Here is a 25,264-nt window from a genome sequence, read left to right as displayed (position 1 = left end):
CTAGAAGTCAATCCATTCTTTATATATACCTCCAACGTGTTGCCAAACCATATGAATCTTAAGTGCTTCTCGTTACCTTGTAAGCAACAGAATCTCTGCACTTGTATGCAGCAGACATAATTCAAAATTAACATATCATCTTTATCTTTCACAAAATCAGTGAACGTCCCCCAGAATGTCTGTTCCATCACTGGATTGTCTGGCCGGTTATTGATTGGCCACCGTCGTGTGGCAGGAGTACAGCTGAGCGGCGTAAACCAACAAACATATGCGGGTGCTACAGGTAGAGCAGGCCATGCGAACCCATTTCTCGAACACCTGTGTCGTCACTGATTTTCAGTGATCCATTCTCACTTTTTTACCTCTTTTGTATCTTTTGCCACCAATGGAATCTATTTCGGCACATAATCGAGACTGATTTTGCTCCGTCGTTGACGTTTCACTTTCTACATATAGGATGTAAGCTGTTATTCTCAATGTTATAATTGGCTACGTAAATTGACAGATTATAGACAGATTATAGTCAGGATTCCATGTTAATCCCGGCGTCGAGTGAATCTAATGGAAACACACTGAGTGTGATAATGTGAAACTAATCTCACACCACGGTGCACAGACAGATGCCGACGGTGTTTATCACGTGTCTGACATTAGTCCACATGCTAGCCTCATGGTGTTGGGCGATTTTTTTGTCTCGAACTACATTGAAAAGTGACTCGCTAATTTCGCTGCACTCGCGCGTCGCGTATTCTCATAAGGGGATTGACGGCTATTGAATCGTTGAAAGCTCTCTCGATTTTAGACGTGAACGCTTGATGTCGCCTAATGGGGGTGCACATTGTATCTGTGCGCGGTCAACAGATTCAGGGTTGCATAAACTTGTATTAACACTGACACCTATGTAACAACCAATAAGACGCCTCACGTGAAGTAATATATTCAAAAATATACTATTATCATCATCATCATCCTCATCCTCATCCTCATCCTCATCCTCATCCTCATCCTCATCATCATCCTCATCCTCATCCTCATCCTCATCATCATCCTCATCATCATCCTCATCCTCATCATCATCCTCATCATCATCATCATCCTCATCCTCATCCTCATCCTCATCCTCATCATCATCCTCATCATCATCATCATCATCATTATTATTATTACTATTATTATTGCCAATTATAGTATTAGTACATTGCAGTTGCAGAAGTATTCTTGGGAATAGTTGTGTGGGAGAAGTTGTTGGGGTGGTGGTAGTAGTTGCAGCAGATGTACAGTAAACTACGGTTTTAGCCAACACGCTTATAGCGAACTGACGGATATAACGAACTTACTTATTTGGTCCCGACTATTTGCTGTAGTTATTCTGTATTTATGCTTATAACGAACTACGGTTATAACGAACTAAAATTAGTAGTCCCCATGAGTTCGTTATATAATTATAACCGTAGTTTACTGTAGTAGTATTAGCAGTAGAATTACTAGTAGTAATGGTGGTGACAGGAGTGTAGTATTGGTGATGGTGGTGGTTTTGTTGGGTGGCTTTGGTGGTAGTAGTAGTGGTAGTAGTAGAAGTTGTGGTGGTAGTAGCGGTAATATTGGTAACAGTACTATTTGCGGGGTGGTAGTTTTAGTAGTAGTAGTAGTAGTAGTAGTAGTAGTAGTAGTAGTAGTAGTAGTAGAGGTAGTAGCAGCAGTAATATTCGTAGTTTTAGCAGTAGTGGGGATGGTAGTTTTAGTGGTAGTGTTTGTAGTAGTAGTAGTAGTAGTAGTAGTAGTAGTAGTAGTAGTAGTAGTAGTAGTAGTAGTAATGACATGAGCGGCAAACAGTAGTAAATACAGGCACAACAATGGCAGTAGGAGTAGTAGCAGCAGCAGATGTAGAGGTAGCAGTTACATCATTCGTAGTATGGGTATCAGATGTTGTAGTGAGTATACAGAATGGGAGTATGGGTGGGGCAGACATGATGCACATGGTTGCAGAAGCTGTGCACGTGTGCAGCTGTACTTTTAGCCAACAATAGGTCAGGTGAGAAAATGTAATTAAAATCGATGTTTAATTTAACAAGGTTAAATCATATTATAAACTCAAAAGTATTTGGCTTTATTCCAGTTCAACGGCTTTTATTTTTTTACAATTTTTATCCAATACTACACAGATGTGCTTTGAATAGGGAGAGTAAGAATGCCAATTGTTAAGCAGTCATATGACCTTGTGGTGACGCCATCTTGTGAAAGGGACATGATGTCCCGCCGGGCGGTGTGGTAGCCGAGAGGACAAAGCGTTCGCCCGTCACTGCAAAGGCCGGGTTCAATTCCCCACATGGGGGGCAATGTGGGAAGCCCAACCCTGGTGTCCCTCGCTGTGGTATTAGTCACTCACTCACTCACTCACTCACCCGCCAGACTTTGCATATATATCTTGACTTAAAGTAATGTATTCAAAATAAAACATTGTGTCTTTCAACTTTATGACCTAGGTTTGGATAAACTGTTATCTGTGACAGTCCTTGGTCTTTAGGTCAACGGAAATTCACACTGAAATTGAAAATGAAACTCCCCATGTGATGTGTATGACGCATAACGACAGAGGACGAAATCAATCATATTCAAGTTGACCCGATGTTGCAAATTGAATTTGAATTCTAACGGTAAATCCGTCAGTATTGTGATCACAACTGCTTAGAATTTATGATCATTCGGTAAACTATAGTGGCAGTATGTTTATGGCTAGGTTTGACTGTCACATCATTATCACATGTTTGTACGAACTGTTGGCAGAATAATTTATTGTTCAAATTTATTAGGTCGAACACAGTGAACAGACTGTTGCTTTGCGATTAACATATAGGAAATTTCATACGTATTATCGAGTAAATTTTAATGCACCATTTCAGTTTTGTCGAACTATGAATAGGAGCTCAATAAACCAGTGATTGTCGTGAACACATGCAATGAAATGTCGCTTGCATCACGAGTACCATATGCCGCTTGTCAAAGGACTATTTCCATATGTGTCACTCTGAAGGAATTTATGCACTTTTTATGGTAATTTATTCCGAAAGAATGTCGAATATTGACTTGAGACTGCGACTTGTTCGATGCTAGGCTTGTTTGGATGGTGATCATTGTTCAAAGCGGGTAATGTGCGTAATTGACATGGTCACCTTTATTTGCGCCCACGAAGTTGAAAATACGCAATTAGAGGCGCATGCCTGCTCGGATTCCATAGCTTGATTGTTGTGAGGTGTTTACGAGGAATAGCTTGTACTTTTTGCAAAAGCCACTCCACATCAACGGCCAAACCCGGTGCGTTTGATATTAAAATTGCAGGTCTGTTGAAGGAACTGAGGTATTAATCACCATTAGGGCGCTAGGCCGTGTCACATTCGTCTTGCCGCTTGAATTTGCATTGTCTCGATGAAGTAATGATCAAAGGATATAAAACGGACAGCCGTGTCAACGTGGGAGCTGAGGAACAGAACCGGAAACTCTGTGCACTAACATGGCACTCACAATTGAGCCATACGTGGTGTCGTAAAATGACTTAGTGGCATTTCATGGGTCGTCGTGGCCTTGCCAATAGACACAGATAACTGGTGGATGTGCGACATTTACATTTGGTTAGGGCAGACACACTATGCATGAAGGACATATTGTGTGTAGGAAACAGTGTATGCAGGATATATTGTGTGCAGGTAACAGTGAATGCAGGATATATTGTGTGTAGGAAACAGTGTATGCAGGACACATTGTATGTAGGAAACAGTGTATAATGGATATATTGTCTGTAGGAAACAGTGTATGCAGGACATATTGTCTGTAGGAAACAGTGTATGCAGGACATATTACCTGTAGGAAACAGTGTATGCAGGACACATTGTATGTAGGAAACAGTGTATAATGGATATATTGTCTGTAGGAAACAGTGTATGCAGGATATATTGTGTGCAGGTAACAGTGAATGCAGGATATATTGTGTGTAGGAAACAGTATATGCAGGACACATTGTCTGTAGGAAACAGTGTATAAAGGATATATTGTGTGTAGGAAACAGGGTATGCAGGACATATTGTCTATAGGAAACAGTGTATGCAGGACATATTGTCTGTAGGAAACAGTATATGCAGGACACATTGTATGTAGGAAACAGTGTATAAAGGATATATTGTGTGTAGGAAACAGGGTATGCAGGACATATTGTGTGTAGGAAACAGTGTATGCAGGACACATTGTATGTAGGAAACTGTATAATGGATATATTGTGTGTAGGAAACAGTGTATGCAGGACACACTGTATGTAGGAAACAGTGTATAAAGGATATATTGTGTGTAGGAAACAGTGTATGCAGGACACATTGTATGTAGGAAACATGGTATAAAGGATATATTGTGTGTAGGAAACAGTGTATGCAGGACACATTGTCTGTAGGAAACAGTGTATAAAGGATATATTGTGTGTAGGAAACAGGGTATGCAGGACATATTGTCTATAGGAAACAGTGTATGCAGGACATATTGTCTGTAGGAAACAGTATATGCAGGACACATTGTATGTAGGAAACAGTGTATAAAGGATATATTGTGTGTAGGAAACAGGGTATGCAGGACATATTGTGTGTAGGAAACAGTGTATGCAGGACACATTGTATGTAGGAAACTGTATAATGGATATATTGTGTGTAGGAAACAGTGTATGCAGGACACACTGTATGTAGGAAACAGTGTATAAAGGATATATTGTGTGTAGGAAACAGTGTATGCAGGACACATTGTATGTAGGAAACATGGTATAAAGGATATATTGTGTGTTGGTAACAGATTATGATGTGTGTATATTGCATAAGCGGAAACAATTTATGATGCATATATTGTCTATAGGAAACAACGTATTGAGGATATGCTTGTATATAGGAGTGAGTGAGTAAGTTTGGTTTTACGCCGCTTTAAGCAATATTCCAGCAATATCACGGCGGGGGACACCAGAAATGGGCTTCACCCATTGTACCCATGTCGGGAATCGAACTCGGGTCTTCGCCGTGACGAGCGAACGCTTTAACCACTAGGCTACCCGACCGCCCTTGTATATAGGAAAAACATTATGAAGTGTATGTTATATAATAGTAAACAATTTATAAACGCATATATTGTCCAAGGAAACAGCGTATTCAGGATATGCTTATATATATATATATATGTATAGGAGTGAGTGAGTGAGTTGGATTGTACGCCGATTTTAGCAATATCCAAGCAATATCACGTCGGGGGACACCAGAAATTGTACCCATGTCGGGAATCGAACCCGGGTATTCGGCGTGACGAGCGAACGCTTTAACCACTAGGCTAACCGACCGCCCCTTATATGAAGGAAACATTGTATTGTATACAACAATTATTTTATAAAGGGTGCATTATATATATTAAACAGTTTATGAAGGTGCATTGCGTATACGAAAAAAGGATATATTGTATACAGGAAGCAGTTTATGAACCATATATTGTATATAGGAAACAGTTTATGAACCATATATTGTATATAGGAAACAGTTTATGAACCATATATTGTATATAGGAAACAGTTAAAACAGGAAGTATGACATGACAAGACTACATGTACATCCTGCTGATCCCACAGTAACCTGTTCAGTTGACACACTATGCAATGCGCTGCAATACGTCATCAGTATGCATGCACGGAAAAACGAATTTCATCAGTAAAGATTCCTACAGAGACATCTAATTCATTTTTCATGACAGTGTGTGGGCATCACTTGTTATAAGGTACTATGTTAATGAAGCGGGTTGATCGGTCGCGGCTGATTCCTTTGTCACAGAACGCATAATACTCCAGTCACAATGCATTTATTGATGGTGTAGCGATGGCTCGGCTTGCACAAAACACATGGATTCTGCAAACATGGGCTGTCGTGGGTCTATAGATGCAGGCATCTTTACGGGTCATAATACATTCCGCGAACTTTGAGAGTACAGTGTATATTGTTTGAAAGGAATGGATGCGAAGAGCATGAATGTTGTTATATACAACACAGCATGTCAATTCACAGAAAGGCAATGGCGTACATCGATTTATCGATTTGTTGGCATTAATTATCGCCGTTTATCGCATGATTGCAATACAGAGAGATGGGTTGGTTGACGGGAAGAATGACTGGTTTGTAGATATGTTATATATGGGTAACAGTTTATATGAAGGATTTATTGAATATAGGTAACAGTTTTTGAAGGATATAATGTATAAAGAAAACAATTTATGAAGGATATATTATCTATGAAGTTGTACGTTTCCATAACTGGTTGAAATTAAAGCTGCTTTAAAGGCTGGCTGTTCTGTCGTGAATTCGAACCCTAATGGTTCATGTTTTGCTTTGTGATATTTAAATACATGGAACTAACTCACAGTGAATCGTGCAATATTATTTCGTCATTGTTCAACAAGGTTTTCAAGACGAGGATTGTCCTCTGAACTAAATCATGTCTGGGGAATACCGCTCAGCTGTCAAAAGAAGCATGGTTCTCCAGAAGCATGGTTCTCCGTAACATAGTAGTGGTGCATTATTGTGCGAACTTCATGTCAAACGCCATCAGTTCTATAGGAAGCAGCGCTGTGGTTTATTAAGTTGCAATGAACTGCTCACATATATTCTATCTCTCTGTGCATGCTTGTTTGAGAACGAATATCAATCGATTTTCTCTAACGATAATTGTGTTCTGTTTGTGCAGAAGACAATATAGCCATGTAAGCTGGATCCAGCAACCGTTTACTCAACTCCTTGGCAATACTAACATGCGGATATTAACAATTTCGGGAAAAACAGCCATCTATTGAAGTTAGGTTTCCTTGGTAATGAGAGTGCCCGTGTTTATCTGCCGCTATGACGTCCCTCCTCTACGGCCAGTCTAGGGAGGGAGAAGAGGTCCGAGGCTTGCACTCAATGGCGCGGTTAAGGTTTGGTAATAGACCAGCGATTTGCGGAGAAGGAATTGAGCTATTACGTCCAAAACGTACCCATGATGCAGTGCTATATTTCAGCAAATGAGTGGCAATGGGAATGTAAATAGCAGTCAGTTAGTCTATAACACATTAAAGGAATGGTTACTAGGACGAATTATATACGTATGACTGTGGGGCAGGGTTACGCACTGCGGTGAACGTACGGTTTGATCTCTTTACCGCCAACACTTAGACAGCAGCTACCCGCGGAGGGTCTTAGGCATTTAAGTGTACTCGGTTCGTTATTTAGACGAATTTCCACTTGGATGTTTTTTCCCATATGAGTGGCACTGCGGAATATGGTTCTAAGGAGATGCAATTCGCTGCATAGTGTTGCGTCCCTTAGCAGTGCCTGGATACGAATTTCATGATTACGAGACCCAGATTCAGCATTTATCACTGAAGTGGTAAAAACGTCCTGCATCATTCTTGCGTTCGGCGTTGTACCATACTTATAAATGGTGCCTGTTTAATGTCCAGCTGGTCCAGAATATTTTGGGACAAATTATTGTCTCCACAAAAAACCAAAGCAGTCCCCTCCCCACCCTTCCATATGAAATTGTCGGCCCCTAAGAGGAACAGACTCTATGGTCTGTTGTTCACTGTGAGTATCAGTCTAGACGTTTTAATTAGTGCCTGGTGAGAAGGAAGCATAGCCTGTATGTAATTAGGGTGATCACTGATTGATCTAGATCATAAATCTTGAGTTAGCAGAGTAAAGTGATGTTTGAATGTCTGTGTCCACTAAGGCCATTAGCCCTACAGTCGTATTTCAAGAAAACTGCACCAACGATGCCATAAGTCTTCTTGGCTACGCTTGGTCTAGGAACGCTACTTTGTCTCCACGGTTATATGATAACACACAAATTATATTTCCTTTCAATCAATTTTATGTAAACAAGGTTAATATCTTATTGAGTCTAAAACGTGAAGTGCACGCCCACACGAACTACATTCGTAGCCTTTCTTTTTCTGTGTCACACAAGATCGTGGCACGAGTAGGCTGGTGGTCTTATGTACAGCAACTCGCCGTGTGCGGCTGCAGTACTTCACGATGCCAGGATCCTCTTGCCGGGTCCTCGGAATCACACCGATTATGACCCCCGGTGTGAACACACCGTGTCTATGCGCGTTGATTTCACTAACGATGTCAACGTACGTGACCATTGTCAACTTGCACTGCACGACGTTGTACCATGAGAGTATTACCATGAGAGTATCACTCTTGGTTGTACTCTCGAGTATGATATTGTACCATGCCCAAAGAGAGTCATACTCTTGAGGACAACGTTGTACCATGCTGAAAGAATGGGATACTCTTGGGGACAACGTTGTACCATGCTTAAAGAATGCTATACTCATGGGTATGATGTTGTACCTTGCTGAAAGAATGGAATACTCTTGAGTACAACGTTGTACCATGCTTAAAGAATGCTATACTTATGGGTATGATGTTGTGCCATTCTGAAAGAATGTGATACTCTTGGGTACAACGTTGTGCCATGCTGGAAGAATGATACTCTTGAGCACGACTATCTATCTGTATCTGTCTGTGTCTTTATGTCTAAAAACCAGTCTAACAATATCTAATGACCATCTCTCAGACACCCACTCCCGTTCCAGAGGTGCATTATCAAACTATCCGACAACGTGCTTCTTAAAATCACCACCCATACACAATGAAAATACTGTTCCAAACCGTGTTAAACTCACTCACCAAGTACCATATTTACACTCAATGACACTAAGAAAACCAATTACGGCATGTTCGAATAAAAACGCTGGGAAGCAATGCTTCCCCAACTCTTTTATCCATCCACAGTTCTGTGAGGCGGGCTCCACGTTTCCCTGGCAATTGGCATAAGGCTTTTGTGGCTGTTGCGGAAGCCTACGCCTCTGTGATCGCTTTGTGTCAGCAAATAACACGGCATCGACTTGAAACACATACCATGTGGCTGTCCAATGCGTGACAAATACTCCTTTCACTTTTACTCTAGAGAATGCAAAGTATCAATTGGATCGGTGATGAAGCATATCCATCCACTTCACTGGTTTAGTGGCTCCTCACAATACATGATATGGGTGAAGTATTAGCTGGGAAGCGACAGTGAGAATACTATCATGATAAAGAACCGTTGTCCGATTCTTTACGAAATCTTGAATAAATGGGCTGCAGAGTCGACTTCTTTATGATTCCTTTGGGATTCCTGAATAAGAAATACTTTCAATAACAAGAACGAAAATCATCGAAGCGGAAATTCCTTAATCTCAATTTTCTATTCTTGTAGATCTTCCACATGTATATTTCATGAGGGTAGCAGCTAGGTTGTAGATAGACGGCATTATTGCTGATTCTGATATCGTCGTGAATACCCACAACGTCTATTGAACCATTTCCAAATATTAGCCAATATAATTACCCACACTTCACAAGTTGTAAGACTTGTAAGACATTAGTCTTGTAAAGTATCAACGTTTATTTGTCATCACATATCTACCAAGAGCAGGGGGGGGATTTAAGCCAATAAAGAAATCGAACTATTTATATCTCTACTTTAAAACGCCCACATTTTGGTAAACAGATATTTTGGTAAGACATTCCAAAGTTTTCTTGAACGAGCCAAAGTCAATTATAATGTTGATGTTGTTGCTGATTCAGAAATGATTGTCAGCCAATATAAGTGCCATATCAAATCAGCGAAGACTCAGTCTTGCTGCATTTTTATTTTAATCTGTGTATTATAATAATAATAATAATAATAATAATAATAATAATAATGATAATAATAATAATCATGATGATGATGATGATACATAGTACGACCCAGAATATATATATATATATATATATATATATATATATATATATATATATATATATATCTTGTCCTTTTTGATAAATCCAATGAAATCATTTATATCATTGAATTTTCTGTCCCTGAGTAATGTAGAAGGCTGCAGTGTTGGGGAGGTACCAAACCTACGGGTGTGTGTAGATGTTGATTTGTTGTTTAACGCCGCACTCAGCAATATTACAGCTATATGACGGCGGTCTGTAAATAATCGAGTCTGGACCAGACAATCCAGTGATTAACATCATGAGCATCGATCCACGCAATTGGGATCGATGACATGCATCAACCAAGTCAGCGAGCCTGACCACCCGATCCCGTTAGTCGCCTTTTACGACAAGCATAGTCACCTTTTACGGCAAGCAAGGGTTGCTGAAGACCTGTTCTACCCCGGAATCGTCACGGGTCGGGTGCGTGTAGAGGGGGCAAGGGCCCTGAGCTGATGATGAGCCTAACCAGCCTGACTGTGCCAGGTTCACCCAAACCCTCCTTGCTGCATTTTTTATTGTAATCAGTACATATTTATAATAATCGTGTTCTATGCACTAAACCACATTTCGGGGAGTTCGGCACAAAGGCGCTCTTGTCTATATAAGCGCACAACCCGATGGGCGCAAAATCAGAAAACCGGTTTATGCTCACCAGATTCATCTTGGTGCAAGCACTGCTGTGGAGTTAATTTGGTTGCAAATCCCCTTGTTTGTCTGACAACACGGTGTCTCGCCAATTGAAACATTTGTTTAAATACTTGTCAGCAGATTTATAAAGATAAATGGGTATAGTTCACCTATCGTAGCGCTAAGCTTCCCAAATCAATCATCGACAGAGAAGCAAACTCAACTGTCGATGGTAAGCCTCAACTCATTACACGGTTAACACGGAGGCCCAGCACGTTGTTGTCCTTCATTTGGCCAGCATCGATCTAAGTGACGGGACTGATCATCAAAGCAGAAGGGTGAAGGGGGGTGGTTGAATCTGGACGCTGGGTCGGGTAGGGAGGAGTTGAATCTGGACGCTGGGTCGGGTCGGGAGGAGCTTGTTGGTTGAGGGTGGAGGACGCGGCGAGGTGAGGCGTTGGCCAATTTGATAACGTGAGCAGAGTGGGTGTCACCCAGGGAGTGATGAGGGAAAAGGCGTAGCGCTAAAAGTCCGATGAATGTGTGTGCGTGTGGATGTGACGGCGTGTGGGTGTGTGGTTGCAGATCAAGTGTTGGCATATTCACAACTTACGTTCCTATTTTGGTTGAAATTTCCACAAGGTTTAAGGTATGTGAGTTGAACGTTCCATTTATTTTGCCTTGAAATAAAGGCGCCAGCAGCGTTAGTGGAACTAACACAATCACACTACTGAAACATGCTCAGATGTCATTCATAACTCGTTCTCCGCGCTCAAAGTCTTTTCTTCATACATCGTACCAACTACAGTGCTCATGCTGAACAAGAGGAAAGTGACGTTGTATAATATCTGGCTGTCTCATATAATGAGAAGATGCTGCTCGCCTGCTTGTATAAACAGTTGCCATGACTTTCCCTCGGGCGGAGGTACTTCGGTGTAGCAATATTGCTTATGCTGTGTTATCGTAAACCTATGAAAGGTTCATCTACTAATGACAAGGAATAGTCCCATTTACAACACAAAACATAACAAGCATACACTTTATAACAATGCGGACAAATTACATTACTTCAGATAAAATGTGGAACAGCTTCATTAGACACGTGGGAGGGAATATGTTATCTTTAGGCGATGCATGTAAATCTATAGACTATTCAACCATGAATGTCTCGTTAAGTTTCTTCATCCTTTAAGCAAAGGTACCTCGTTATGTAACTTCCAGTCCTTAAACAAAGGAATCACGTTATAAATGCTCTCGTGGAACACGATCTCGAGGCAAAGTAATGAGTCTGCCACTAGTTATCGGGCTCACTTTGACAATTCTGGAGTCTGAAATGCCCGAATTACCACAGTTGCAGGTCTTTACTGATGCACTATGATCAATGTGGGTCTTAACAGAAATATTATCAGGAAAGTAAGTCTTCACATAAGCATCATCATGAAAGAAGGTCTTCATAGACGGCCTATCATCAAAGCTCTTTTTGCGAATATCAGGAACGTATGTATTCAGAAAAGTTAAAGGTTCAGGATAATCTGAAGGTTTGTCTTCATGTTAAATCATGGAAGCAGCTAGATGATCACGTATGGAGTAATGGAGGGAATGTAGGTCTTCATGTGAGTACCACCGTGAGAGCAGCTGAACCTTCGCGTGATCATGAGTAATAGGAATGTAGGTCTTCTCATGAGTACCATCTCTGAATCGCTTAGGTCTTCACGTAATATAAATTTGGTCTTCATGTGTGTAACATCATTAAATCAGCTAGGTCTTCAAGTGAGTATTGGAAGATAAGTTGGTCTTTGAGTTACATCATTGAATCAGCTATGTCTTTAAGTGAGTATTGGAAGATTTGTTGGTCTTTGAGTTACATCATTGAATCAGCTAGGTCTTTAAGTGAGTACTGGAAGATTAGTTGGTCTTTGAATTACATCATTGAATCAGCTAGGTCTTCACTTCAGAATTGGAAAATAAGTTGGCCTTTGAGTTACATCATTGAATCAGCTAGGTCTTCAAGTGAGTATTGGAAGATAAATTGGTCTTTGAGTTACACCATTGAATCAGCTAGGTATTCAAGTGAGTACTGGAAGATTAGTTGGTCTTTGAGTTACATCATTAAATCAACTAGGTCTTCACTTCAGTATTGGACAATAAGTTGGCCTTTGAGTTACACCATTGAATCAGCTAGATCTTCACTTCAGTATTGGAAGATAAGTTGGTCTTTGAATTACATCATTGAATCAGCTAGGTCTTCACTTCAGTATTGGAAAATAAGTTGGCCTTTGAGTTACATCATTGAATCAGCTAGGTCTTTAAGTGAGTATTGGAAGATTAGTTGGTCTTTGAGTTACATCATTGAATCAACTAGGTCTTCACTTCAGTATTGGAAGATAAGTTGGTCTTTGAATTACATCATTGAATCAGCTAGGTCTTCACTTCAGTATTGGAAAATAAGTTGGCCTTTGAGTTACATCATTGAATCAGCTAGGTCTTTAAGTGAGTATTGGAAGATAAGTTGGTCTTTGAATTACATCATTGAATCAGCTAGGTCTTCACTTCAGAATTGGAAAATAAGTTGGCCTTTGAGTTACATCATTGAATCAGCTAGGTCTTCAAGTGAGTATTGGAAGATAAATTGGTCTTTGAGTTACACCATTGAATCAGCTAGGTATTCAAGTGAGTACTGGAAGATTAGTTGGTCTTTGAGTTACACCATTGAATCAGCTAGGTATTCAAGTGAGTACTGGAAGATTAGTTGGTCTTTGAGTTACATCATTGAATCAGCTAGGTCTTTAATTGAGTATTGGAAGATTAGTTGGTCTTTGAGTTACATCATTAAATCAGCTAGGTCTTCAAGTGAGTACTGGAAGATTAGTTGGTCTTTGAGTTACACCATTGAATCAGCTAGGTCTTCACTTCAGTATTGGAAGATAAGTTGGTCTTTGAATTACATCATTGAATCAGCTAGGTCTTCCCGTACGTAATGGAAGATAAGAAGGTCTTCATGTGAGTAACACCGTTGAATCAGCTAGGTCTTCCCGTGCGTAATTTAAGATAAGAAGGTCTTCATGTGAGTTACACCGTTGAATCAACTAGGTCTTCCCGTAAGTAATGGAAGATAAGAAGGTCTTCATGTGAGTTACACCGTTGAATCAGCTAGGTCTTCCCGTACGTAATGGAAGATAAGAAGGTCTTCATGTGAGTTACACCGTTGAATCAGTTAGGTCTTCATGTGTGAAAGTAATGAACGTAAGCCTTCATGTGAGTAACAGGTTTTTAGGGGTAACACCGTGAAAGTAACCGTCAATACATTTTCTTACGTCGTCAAAGCCGAGATCCACGTGCGTTAATTAATCACGAATGAACCTTTACACACAAGAATTAATCCTATTTGCTAGTTATCACCATCGGTGTATATTACATGTAATTAAGCATGAATAATTTACTATGTGTTATTCACGCAGTGTCTGCAGGTGGTCGCCAAGTGCATGAGACAAATGTCAAGCAGCCTCTGAAACCGTACGTTCATTAGCCTGATAATTGCGTTACTCACTACCCCCTTTTCGTCCAGATGTCAGATCTGTGAGGCATATTAATTGTTTTTAATGGTTCTATGGTTTGTCATTATATAGCTAGTGGTACCGTTATGCTCCGGGAACGGATGTTGTTTAGAAAATATATGGTGTGTTACCCGCCGCGGTGAATAATGGATGTCATAATGAACCAGAGTGCGAGGAAAACGCTTGATTACTAGGATCTTGTGCATTTACATAAACATATATTTACTCGATGGCTATCACAGATGAAGCTTTTAGAAGGTAGGTGGAAAACTCATGTACTTCAGCAAGATATGTTTAACAAGTGCATGTATTTTTGGACAGAAAAAACCCTGTTATGATTAATGACATTTTAGCTCAAGTGACAATTATTTCCTTCCGTTATTTAGGAGTTATATGATCATGTTTAGAAGTTGTAATGACGGAATCTCGTCTTAACCGTTACTTGACCGCTATAGCCGTGATATAACTGAAATACCGTTAAACTGAAAAAGCGGCTTTAGACCAAACTCACTCAATGAATATAAAGTTGTCGCATTGTCTAGACTGTCGTTAGTGTTCAATCAATAAACGTTTATTTCGCAAGCCCATTCACTGTGGTACATGGATACATATAACAAACAATTGTTGCAGTGCACATGTGTAGCAGTAAACGGCTTTTTAAGTTATACTTTATAGTACTTTCTGATAAAACAGAGGATGGGAATATAGACAATATAAATTGCATAAATATTGTTTTGAAATGTGGGACTTATATTTCATCGATTTATAGGTGGTTGAATAGTAATTGAAACTTATTAAAGTTGGTGTTTACATAACATAGAAATACCGCCGTCTTTCAACTCGCATAGTGCTGAGTGCGGCGTTAACAAACATACAAAATATTATGATAACATCTCGTTTTTTTCATTATGGTAATTTTATTATTTTTAACTAAGAAAATCGACCTGCTTTAAATACACGTAAAGATCCGGAGAGAGAATAGGTCTTCAGTAATCCATGCTTACTGTAAGAGGCGACTACACCTGTTGTAAGAGGCGACTAACGGGATCGGGTGGTCAGGCTTTCTGACTTGGTTGATGCACGTCATCGTATCCCAATTGCGTAGATCGATGCTCATGATGTCACTGGATTGTATGGTCCAGACTCAATTATTTACAGACCGCCGTCATATTGCTGGACTATTGCTGAGTGCGGCGTTAAACAACAGACAAACAAACTATGGTACAAGCATATATTCCTGCGTGGCCACTGTGCATTACAGTAAATGATACTTGATAAGTGAGTGAGTGAGTTGGGTTTAACGCCACTTTTAACAGTATTACAGTTATATCGCGGCGTGTCAGCTTAATATGGGAGGAAAGCCCGAAGTGATGCAGGTCTCAGACGTTTACCACTTCGGTGAAACCCACGAACACGGGTATGGTGCTGACAAACCTAGAAACATAATCGGGGCGAACCGGGATTCGAACCCACAATCATAGGTTTCTGGCGTAATACTTAATAAACGTTAACACACTAATACAGATACCATGATCGCCTAAACAAACGCGTATATGTGATAATTAACAGATCTATTTCACGTTCGTATCACTGGACCAAAAAGCCCAATTTACAAGCTTTAAATTAACATGGAATAGACGCTCATTCAATGTATGGCGCGACCGACATCATTCCAAGAGTCGAATGATCTCCTCGCTTTTTCTAGATAATGAAAGCGTTAAAATGCATTGTATAGCTTTGGGCTGCATTATGTAGTCGGTGGTGACATGCATTGCAGGGTGACTTAATATATAACTAGCGTTTTGAAAGAGGATATTTATGCGTTTAAATAACATAAAAAAATATTTTACGATTTTTTCCAATTAGTTATCGTCCAGTGTATAAACTTGGAGGCATAGCGGCCCTTCCTGGTACGTCAAGAACTGAAACCTAATTCTCGGGATTAAATAGTCTGAAACAGGCACGACATTTACGTTTAATTGGTTGCGAGAGTTATGGAGACGCATATCTCTATGCGATACTAATGCGTTCTTTCAGCTTTATCCTGATTGTTAATTCGTCTGAAGGACTATCATGGGTATCATTAGGTTGGAGAATTCATAATAAATTACAATACGTAAAAATCAGAATTTCATTATTCTCATCTTAGCAAGTTTTAATAGGCTATTTCTATTTTCCAATATCAAGTCATTAGACAGTTCATGTACAATATCCTATTTTTTCCTCCTTTATCTAACTCCATCCCATCAAAGCTGAGACCCATTGGAAATTGAAAATAAACTTGAAAAATTCAAACGTTTTCTCTGTTTCATATCAATCAATTCATGCATTTCATAGCCATTACACATCTGAAACTCTTAAATTAGGAGATTTGTTTGATGATAAAACTGACTAAAAGTTATACTCAGATCGATAGCAAAGCTGATCTGTGGATGATTTAACAATATTGAACGTTTCCTCGACCCCCTTGAAAGTTTGAAAGTCTAAGTTCTTGATAAACCTAACACCCAAGAAGGTTGAACAGGCCGAAGGCAATCGAGCGAGTTCCAAGCAAACTATTAGAGAACGCAGGGAGGGGATTTAAAGGCTATTACAAAATACATGCACTTAATTACATACGGCTGGGTATCTAAGCGAACGATCAAAGTGAATTATCTCCCCTTAGACTCCATAACATCAACTAAAACCACTTTATCACAACCCGGAGCATGGAGAAGATGTACACGCTTAATTTCGGCAAACAGCAAATCAAAATTTAATTTACGCATTTCCTCAAGTTAAACCTCTAACTAAATTCCCCTTCTTTAATTTCGCTGCCTGTGCCCCGTCTTTCAAGTGCCGGAATCGACCCCCTGCTCGAGGTTCTATAAGTCAGATGGCTGTAAAAATCAACTTGTCTTCAACAGCATCGAGTTTGGCCCTTCAATTACTCACTCACTCACAGATGATGGGTGGTTTACAGCGACACTTGTATAGATTGTCATCGCTCCATTAAGCAAGTCGTTGTAAAGTGTCGTACACGATGCCCCGTTTGCCGTTCACGTTGCAACCGCCTTCTTTATGGCATTGGCAGGCTGATCTGACAGTGACACAGCTTGTCTTAAGACTTTGATATATTCGACCCGTAGCCACTCTGCAATCTCTGATGTTGAACAGTGCATTTAGAGAGGTTATGTGATGTGCTGTATTGCTTTAAACTCAGAAAGACGAAATTCAATAAAATGCTCGCGCTCGCTCTTATTTGAAAGGATTCTTAAGTTGTTTCATGCTATTTCACAGTGATGTAAAACTATTTATGTTTCAATGGGTCGAATAATTTCCCTCATGTCGAAAATATTATTTTGGCTCATAACATCTGGTTTCGTGTAGCCTTTTTTGTGGGAAGACACTTGTAAACTACTTGAGCTAATCCGTGCTTCTGCCTTTCAGTTGATACAAGACGTCTGTGTAATAAATTAAAATGTGCATTTTTGTACCACGTTGTATCCATTCGCTAATACATGTTCGTTGTGATACAAAATTATTTTTTATTATGACTATGATGATGATGATAATTATGATGATGTTGTTGTTGCCTCGCTCAATGGATTCGCGTTTAGTTTGACAGATCAGATCATCTATCCCCCCCCCCCCCCCCCCCCTGTTCTATGACCTGTGAGACGGGGTGGGCTGGTAGCGTAGTGGTTAAAGCGTTCGTTCGTCACACCGAAGATCCGGGTTCGATTCCTGACATGGGTACAATGTGTGAAGCCCATTTCTGGTTTCCCCCGCCGTGATGTTGCTTGAATATTGCTAAAAGCGGCGTAAAACAAAAGTCACCCACTCAAAGTGAGGCAGGACCGATGTAGAAACGCTATAAAAGCTATCATGATCACCATTGAGGCGGAGAAAGAATTTCAAAGAGCCAGAATGCGAGACTTAATCGGCGGTTCGCCCTGCTTACTATGACGAATCGCGTGATTTTATACAGTTCCCATCTGAACAGAAATCAGAGGTAGTATATGTTGTATGTATAAACTGACAATTTACATACCGAAACGTTCGAAGGGTGGTCCTATGCGCATTGAGCAATGTTAGATGATATATAAAATACCTATTATTCTGATATTTATAATATTTGTTTATTCTTTACCGCCATACTCAGTATAGCAGTATGTCAGGTATATGTCTGTGGACTGTAAAGAATGGAGCCACGCCAATCAACGAATGTACCAAGACTGACTATGCGATTGATTTGGTCGCTCTTACGACAAACATTGGTTGCTGAGGATCAGTTCTAAACCGGAATTCCGACAGATAATGAATAATACTGTTAAATATGACTGATATATGTACTACCGCAACTACAGTTCTATTGTTTCCAGGTAGAAATGAAATTTAACCGTCTGGTACTTGACAGACTAGAGACACGATTTCTGATTGGATTCAAAATACGTATACCAATGCCCCTACCTCAACTAAAGTTCAACTCGGCATATCAATACAACAGATGCGAACGACAGACCGATACAACAGAATGGTTGGAACTGTGGCGTACATCAATACCACCTCGCTCACTCAGTTACACCTCTGACAATCATGACTCTCCGTCAACCCAACAGTTACACTTTAGCAGTTCAGCCCAACTGTTACAGTTTCACAGATCAACTCAACAGTTGCAGTTTCACAGTTCAACCAAACTGTTAGAGTTTCACAGTTCAACCCAACCGTTACACTTTCACAGTTCAACACAACCGTTACAGGTTCACAGTTCAACCCAACAGTTACACTTTCAAAGTTCAATCCAACAGTAACACTTTCACAGTTCAATCAAACCGTTACAGTTTCACGGTTCAACCCAACCGTTACACTTTCACAGTTCAACCCAACAGTTGCACTTTCACAGTTTAACCCAACAGTTACACTTTCACAGTTCAACCCAACAGTTACACTTTCACAGTTCAACCCAACCGTTACACTTTCAATGTTCAACACAACAGTTACACTTCAGCAGTTCAACCGCGCGGTTACTTTTTCATAGCTCCACCAAAGTGTTACAGTTTCACAGTTTAATCCAACAGTTGCACTTTCACCCTTTACCTCAACGGTTAACCTTTCACATTTGAAGCCAATAGTTAACCATCAGTTCCAACCCAATGACCTATAACGGGCTTTTTCTACGCACTACAACCAATATCAATTCCAACTCTGCCACCTATACTATCTACAACGCTATACACTAATATCTAAGCCAGATACTCGTTCCAGTGTTGGTCGTAAAATGATATTACGGTATTCATTTCACGAAATGATATCCACTGTTGCCAGCAGAGCAAGCATTAGAAGACAAGGATAGGCAAAGTAATCGGGGTGCTGTATCCATAACAATAAAATCCTGCTGCACAATTTCCCCAATCCACTAAACATCGTGATTTCAATTCCTTTTATCCAATAAACGTCATGGTTCGTTTGTCACACCACTCTATACCTACCATAGCTGCCTCCTAACCTGCTGAGGACCCTGCGGTGGTGGAAATATCTCGATACAGTGGACTTGATAAGTCACGAGATACTTACTGAGTCACGCTTACTTTTTGTGCAGTTCTGGGTTCTCTGTTACGTCCCTTGGCCACACCAGACACGTATGATCGAATCCCAATTTGCCCTAATTATGTTTCTTGGTTTGTCAGCACCAGTGCTCGTGGGTTTCACCAAAGTGTAAACGTCTGATAGCTGCATCACTTCGGGCATTCCTCCCACATTAAGCTGACACGCTGATAACCGGATTCTTGTCAAAGCGGCGTTGAACCCAACTCACTCACTCACTCACTCTTTTGTCATAATACATACATATAGGTTTACATTCCATATAGGTTTACATTCCATCGTAAATTGTACACGGTGTCTTTTACTTCGTCATGTACATAGCCCTAACATCAACTTTAAATTCATGTACTCATTTTATCAATTCCTTGATCTATTTCATATATTTGTAAAATCATTTTTTTATTTATTTTTGTATTGGCAAAGGATTTAATTTTTTGCCCGAGATCATATTTTCAAAAAAAAGTGTAGTCCACTGGAACAAACAGTCGTACTTATTCAAGTCCTAATGGCGTTATTGCCACTAATGAGAAAGCAATGAATGTTTTCAATTGTAACCTCACAATACAACGTAAATGTACTTCCATGGATACAATATTGGCTCCTGGAAGTTGGACATAGTGAACCTGGTATTACCACCCTCATTTTGATGCATTACTTTCTGGCATACTCTGTCGATGTAAGCACGGGCTTCAAATCTCACGAGAGGTGCAATTATGTACGAGTCTGTACCCCTCCCCCTTCACATGCCAACGGTGACAGCAGGACTACCACTCAGTCGACAGTGACGTTTTCTTTAAAGTAGCCCACATCTTGATTCGGGGTTAATATGACGTACAGCTACTCAAGCCAGCTCTCTCGCCGCAAACCATCATTGAACCTGAAATAACAGGATGATCCGTAACAGTTTCATATCGGCAGACAGAACTGTTTCCACATTTTGTTATTAGGTGGTATTTAATATTTGGCCGTTGATGTTTGACCCTCGATTGCGTAGACTGTGTGACTAGGCATTGTTGAAGTTTTACTAAACGATGTACGATGTTTGACTTAGGGATGTACAATGTTTGACAAGGTTAATGTACAATGTTTCACTAAGTTGAATGTCTGATAAAGGGAACGTATACTGTTTGACAAGGTTGGTTGGGGAAGGGGGGGGGGGGGGGGGGGCGGTGCAGACGTGCCAGAAACACATGATCAAGGTTCTCCCTGACTACGTTTCTGGGTTTGTCAGCTTCAACCCATGCTCGTCTATGCCAATTTGCTATGCAGAGCTTCGTCCCTAGAGCACGCCAAAAACCTGTGATCGTTGGTTCGAGTCCCGGCTCGTTCCAATTATTTCTAGGTTTGTCAGTACAATCTCCGTGCTTATGGGTTTACAAAAAATGGTAAACGTCTAAGACCTGCTTCACTTTGGGCTTTCCTCCAAAATTTATCTGCAACGCCGTGATATGAACTTGGATAAAGCGGGGTTAAACCCAACTAATTCGCTCATTCATTCTTTCTGTGTCGTCGTTCTGAGGTTGGGATGGAATATACCCTCTCCCTAACTGTCCATCCCAAAACATCAAGTGCAATCCACGCCCCAAGGAAGTCGTTCGATTTGGAATTAGCGGTTGCTGCAAAGCGTAGATAAGAAGTCACTCACTCACTCAAAATATTTTAAGTCAATAGGCTTATTCTTACGCGTTCCAATATTTATTTCCAACAGTATATAATTCTAGTTGAACACATGTACTACATTTACGTTGTACTCATTGAGCGATCATTGTTCTGCTGATGAATAGCCACCAGTTAGTTGATGTAAATTTACTTCAATAACTCCACTACTGTGATAGACAGGGCGTAACCAATATGTGATGGCTTTATGCTACAGTAAATATAGGCTGTATTGGCTGGCTGTATCGTCATGATCCGACCTTCTAAAGCTGTGGGACCGGTGACGATTCCTACTGTATCACAATCATGTGTTTATGAATCACTATCAAATAGTGATCATTCCAGCTGTTCTCGAAAAGATGAACTTATCGTGCCCCTGTGGTGGCACCCGTTACAAACACATGCAAAGGCAAGTCAAGTATTCACCTAAACAAACACGGGAATATATGGCACAGGTCAGAATAAGGAATTGCTAAGTATATTATTTTTGTATGTTTGTAACTGATGCGTCAGAAAATGTCCTACATGTCTACCATAAAACTTTAGGAAAGCTGTTGTAGCCCTGGCGTAACAACGCTTAGGCAAGAGTCGCAGGACGCTCTCTGGAATGTTCGTAGAAAGAGCATGTTAGATTATACATATTGAGAAATGAAGACACCTAAGGAACTTTTTCTAAAAATAAATGGAAACTATTGAAAAGTGGAAATTTCGTTGCGCCTAGTTGATATTTTGTCACTCTTGATCTTAATGCAAATATCTAAATACAATTTCCAGTTCAGGGCCCACTTGCACAAAGCGATCTTAGCGCTAAGACTACCGTAAGCCTATATTAAAGTATGGGACTAATATCGCTTTGTGCAACTGGGCCCAGGTGCGCAATTCAGATTCATCGATTAGGATATATGAACATAATTGAAAGAAATCTGAAACTGAAGTTCACCATGGTAACATTCTTGTCTTTTGTTTTTGCCAATCTCAGCAGACATTCCGATTCACACACTTCAAGAAACGGGTCAACAAGATGCCTACTTCTTGCTCATGGTGGTACATGAACAACCAAACTAGAAAACACGTTGGTGGATGAGAACACCACAAAACTCAGAACATGAACACATTACAAAACACGTTGGTGGATGAGAACACCACAAAACTCAGAACATGAACACATTACAAAACACGTTGGTGGATGAGAACACCACAAAACTCAGAACATGAACACATTACAAAACACGTTGGTGGATGAGAACACCACAAAACTCAGAACATGAACACATTACAAAACACGTTGGTGGATGAGAACACCACAAAACTCAGAACATGAACACATTACAAAACACGTTGGTGGATGAGAACACCACAAAACTCAGAACATGAACACATTACAAAACACGTTGGTGGATGAGAACACCACAAAACTCAGAACATGAACACATTACAAAACACGTTGGTGGATGAGAACACCACAAAACTCAGAACATGAACACATTACAAAACACGTTGGTGGATGAGAACACCACAAAACTCAGAACATGAACACATTACAAAACACGTTGGTGGATGAGAACACCACAAAACTCAGAACATGAACACATTACAAAACACGTTGGTGGATGAGAACACCACAAAACTCAGAACATGAACACATTACAAAACACGTTGGTGGATGAGAACACCACAAAACTCAGAACATGAACACATTACAAAACACGTTGGTGGATGAGAACACCACAAAACTCAGAACATGAACACATTACAAAACACGTTCGAGGTGAGAACACCAAAAAACACAGTACATCAACAAACTACAAAACACGTTTGAGGTGAGAACACCAAAAAACACAGTAAATAAACACACTACAAAACACGTTGGGGGATGAGAACACCACAAAACATAGTACATAAACACACTACAAAACACGTTGGTGGATGAGAACACCACAAAGCATAGTACATAAACACATTACAAAACACGTTGGTTGATGAGAACACCACAGTAGATGAACACACAACAAAACAATATGATACAAGAGCACACTAAACAACACGGTGGTACATGAGTGCATTTAAAAAACAAGAATCATTAACACACTTTTAAAGAACACATCTTATTGAAATTGCTTCATGGAACGAAAAAAACAGTTATGAATGATGACAAATTGTTCATTTGCTCATGTTCTCAATTTTGTATTCATGAATGTCATACGAAATTAATTCAGTGTATTACATCTAAACGTCACTCTAAATGTAGTTACCATGACGACAGAACATGCGAAAAAAGCTGATGTCATAACGAGCCTGAAAAAAAATGTATATATTACATATGATTGTAACGCCGTTTATGTGAAATTGTTGATGAAACGAAGAGACACATGAGATAATTGTTGAGACAGTAGCACTGTGCAATAATCCGTTCAACTGTCGAATGTTTGTGATCGTGTCATAAATCAGGCATAGCGTATGAATGTTGTCCAGGGAGCCCAAACACCTCCTTGCTTGCTATAGCTATCGCTACACCGTCGTTCAGGCCATACAGTCAGGCTACGACACCACCCGAAAACAGAGACTGTCGGATCAACACGAAGTGCTTAACTGGATAATATAACACTTCACGGACTTTCCTTTCAGAGTATAACCCTGATGAAATATGTTGCATTTTTAAACATCGAATTGGAAAAAAACCGAAATATAATAATTATATTTTGTTATATTTTGAGCGGTACTCAACAATAATTACTGAGTTGCCAGTGGACAATTTTGGACGTTTGGGTGGAAATAGGGTTAAGTGTTTTATCGCCTGGCCTAGAACACGGATTTGATTTTTGTAATGGGTTCGAACTGTTAAATTACATGATATATATCTGACACATGGAATCAACAATGATGTTCATGAGTACGTTACAAGTTCATTTATTATGAATTGTAGTGAAATAGGGTTAAACATCGCGTCCAAGATTATTGCATTTATATAGCCACGTGCATGCACGTGTGTTTGTGTTTGTGTGTGTGTGTGTGTGTGTGTGTGTTTGTGTGTGTGTGTGTGTGTGTGTGTGTGTGTGTGTGTGTGTGTGTGTGTGTGTGTGTGTGTGTGTGTGTGTGTGTGTGTGTGTGTGTGTGTGTGTGTGTGTGTGTGTGTGTGTGTGTGTGTGTGTTGTTTGTCTGCTTGTACCAGTCCGGACCAATGTCGATTTTAGAGTGCTGGTCCACTGAGATACCATGCCGCAAGTTTAACATCAATACCTTACTCAGACACAGTACCCTGACTCCGAGCTGACCAGTTCTTGTTTCAACCCCTTAATTCCGAGCGCTAGAAAGGGTTGCAACAAGTATAATCTTTGACGTGGCCGGGTATCGAACACCCATCCTCCCGCTCTCCAGGCAGACGCTCTTTCCACTAGACCACGGAGGCGGTCCTCATTTATTGAAAGGGGAAGGCAATTTCATGATCAATGCGCCAAATCAGTTATGTTTGAATGAGGAATATAGTTACACATTAAGAGGTCATGAAAATTACGTATTGTAAGCTTCCAGTCTGCAGAAGATAAACCCACAACACAGGTCCAACCCCGGAATCGTGGTAGACGTTCACCGCGACGCCATAATTAATATTCCCTCTCAACCGGCATCAGCTATTCATAGGATCATGCCTCCGAGCAGACACCTTGTAAGAGCTGCGGACATAGGTCTAAGAGTATAAAAACCTACAAGTATATTATGTGATTCAGTTTCAAGATTCTTGTATTGGCACCTCTGTTTAATTATTCGTTATATGTGGAAATAGCCATGACTATGTCTCCGATACCAACATTGGCTGAGCTTGATGAATGTACATCGATATACGTTTAATTATATATATTAAGATGCCTGGCAAAAAAGTAAACGCTTTAACATGGATTCACAAAGAATTACAAACGTTAGTAGGTTGAAAACAGTCGCCTGTTATGAGTGAGTGAGTGAGTATGGTTTTACGCCGCATGTAGCAATATT

General features: G+C 40.1%; 1 protein-coding gene across 4 annotated transcripts in view; it reads left to right on the top strand.

Annotated features, from left to right (window-relative positions):
• The window catches only part of LOC124130986 (5-hydroxytryptamine receptor-like), a 136,188-nt gene that overhangs the window by 98,767 nt on the left and 12,157 nt on the right, over window positions 1-25,264 (top strand). Inside the window, exon 1 of one of the 4 annotated variants that reach the window (XM_046494039.2) lies at window positions 14,147-14,296. The exons of the other annotated variants lie outside the window; for them this stretch is intronic. The gene's annotated coding sequence lies outside the window, so the exon portion shown is untranslated. Of the gene's footprint in view, window positions 1-14,146; window positions 14,297-25,264 lie in introns of those variants that run through there. 4 annotated transcript variants of the gene reach the window in all.

The sequence above is a fragment of the Haliotis rufescens genome, unplaced genomic scaffold (assembly GCF_023055435.1).
Source record: "Haliotis rufescens isolate VD_foot unplaced genomic scaffold, xgHalRufe1.0.p SCAF_10, whole genome shotgun sequence".
NCBI classification, from domain to species: domain Eukaryota; kingdom Metazoa; phylum Mollusca; class Gastropoda; order Lepetellida; family Haliotidae; genus Haliotis; species Haliotis rufescens.
Note: the sequence above shows the minus strand (reverse complement) of the source record. Positions and strands in the feature narration are given on the sequence as shown.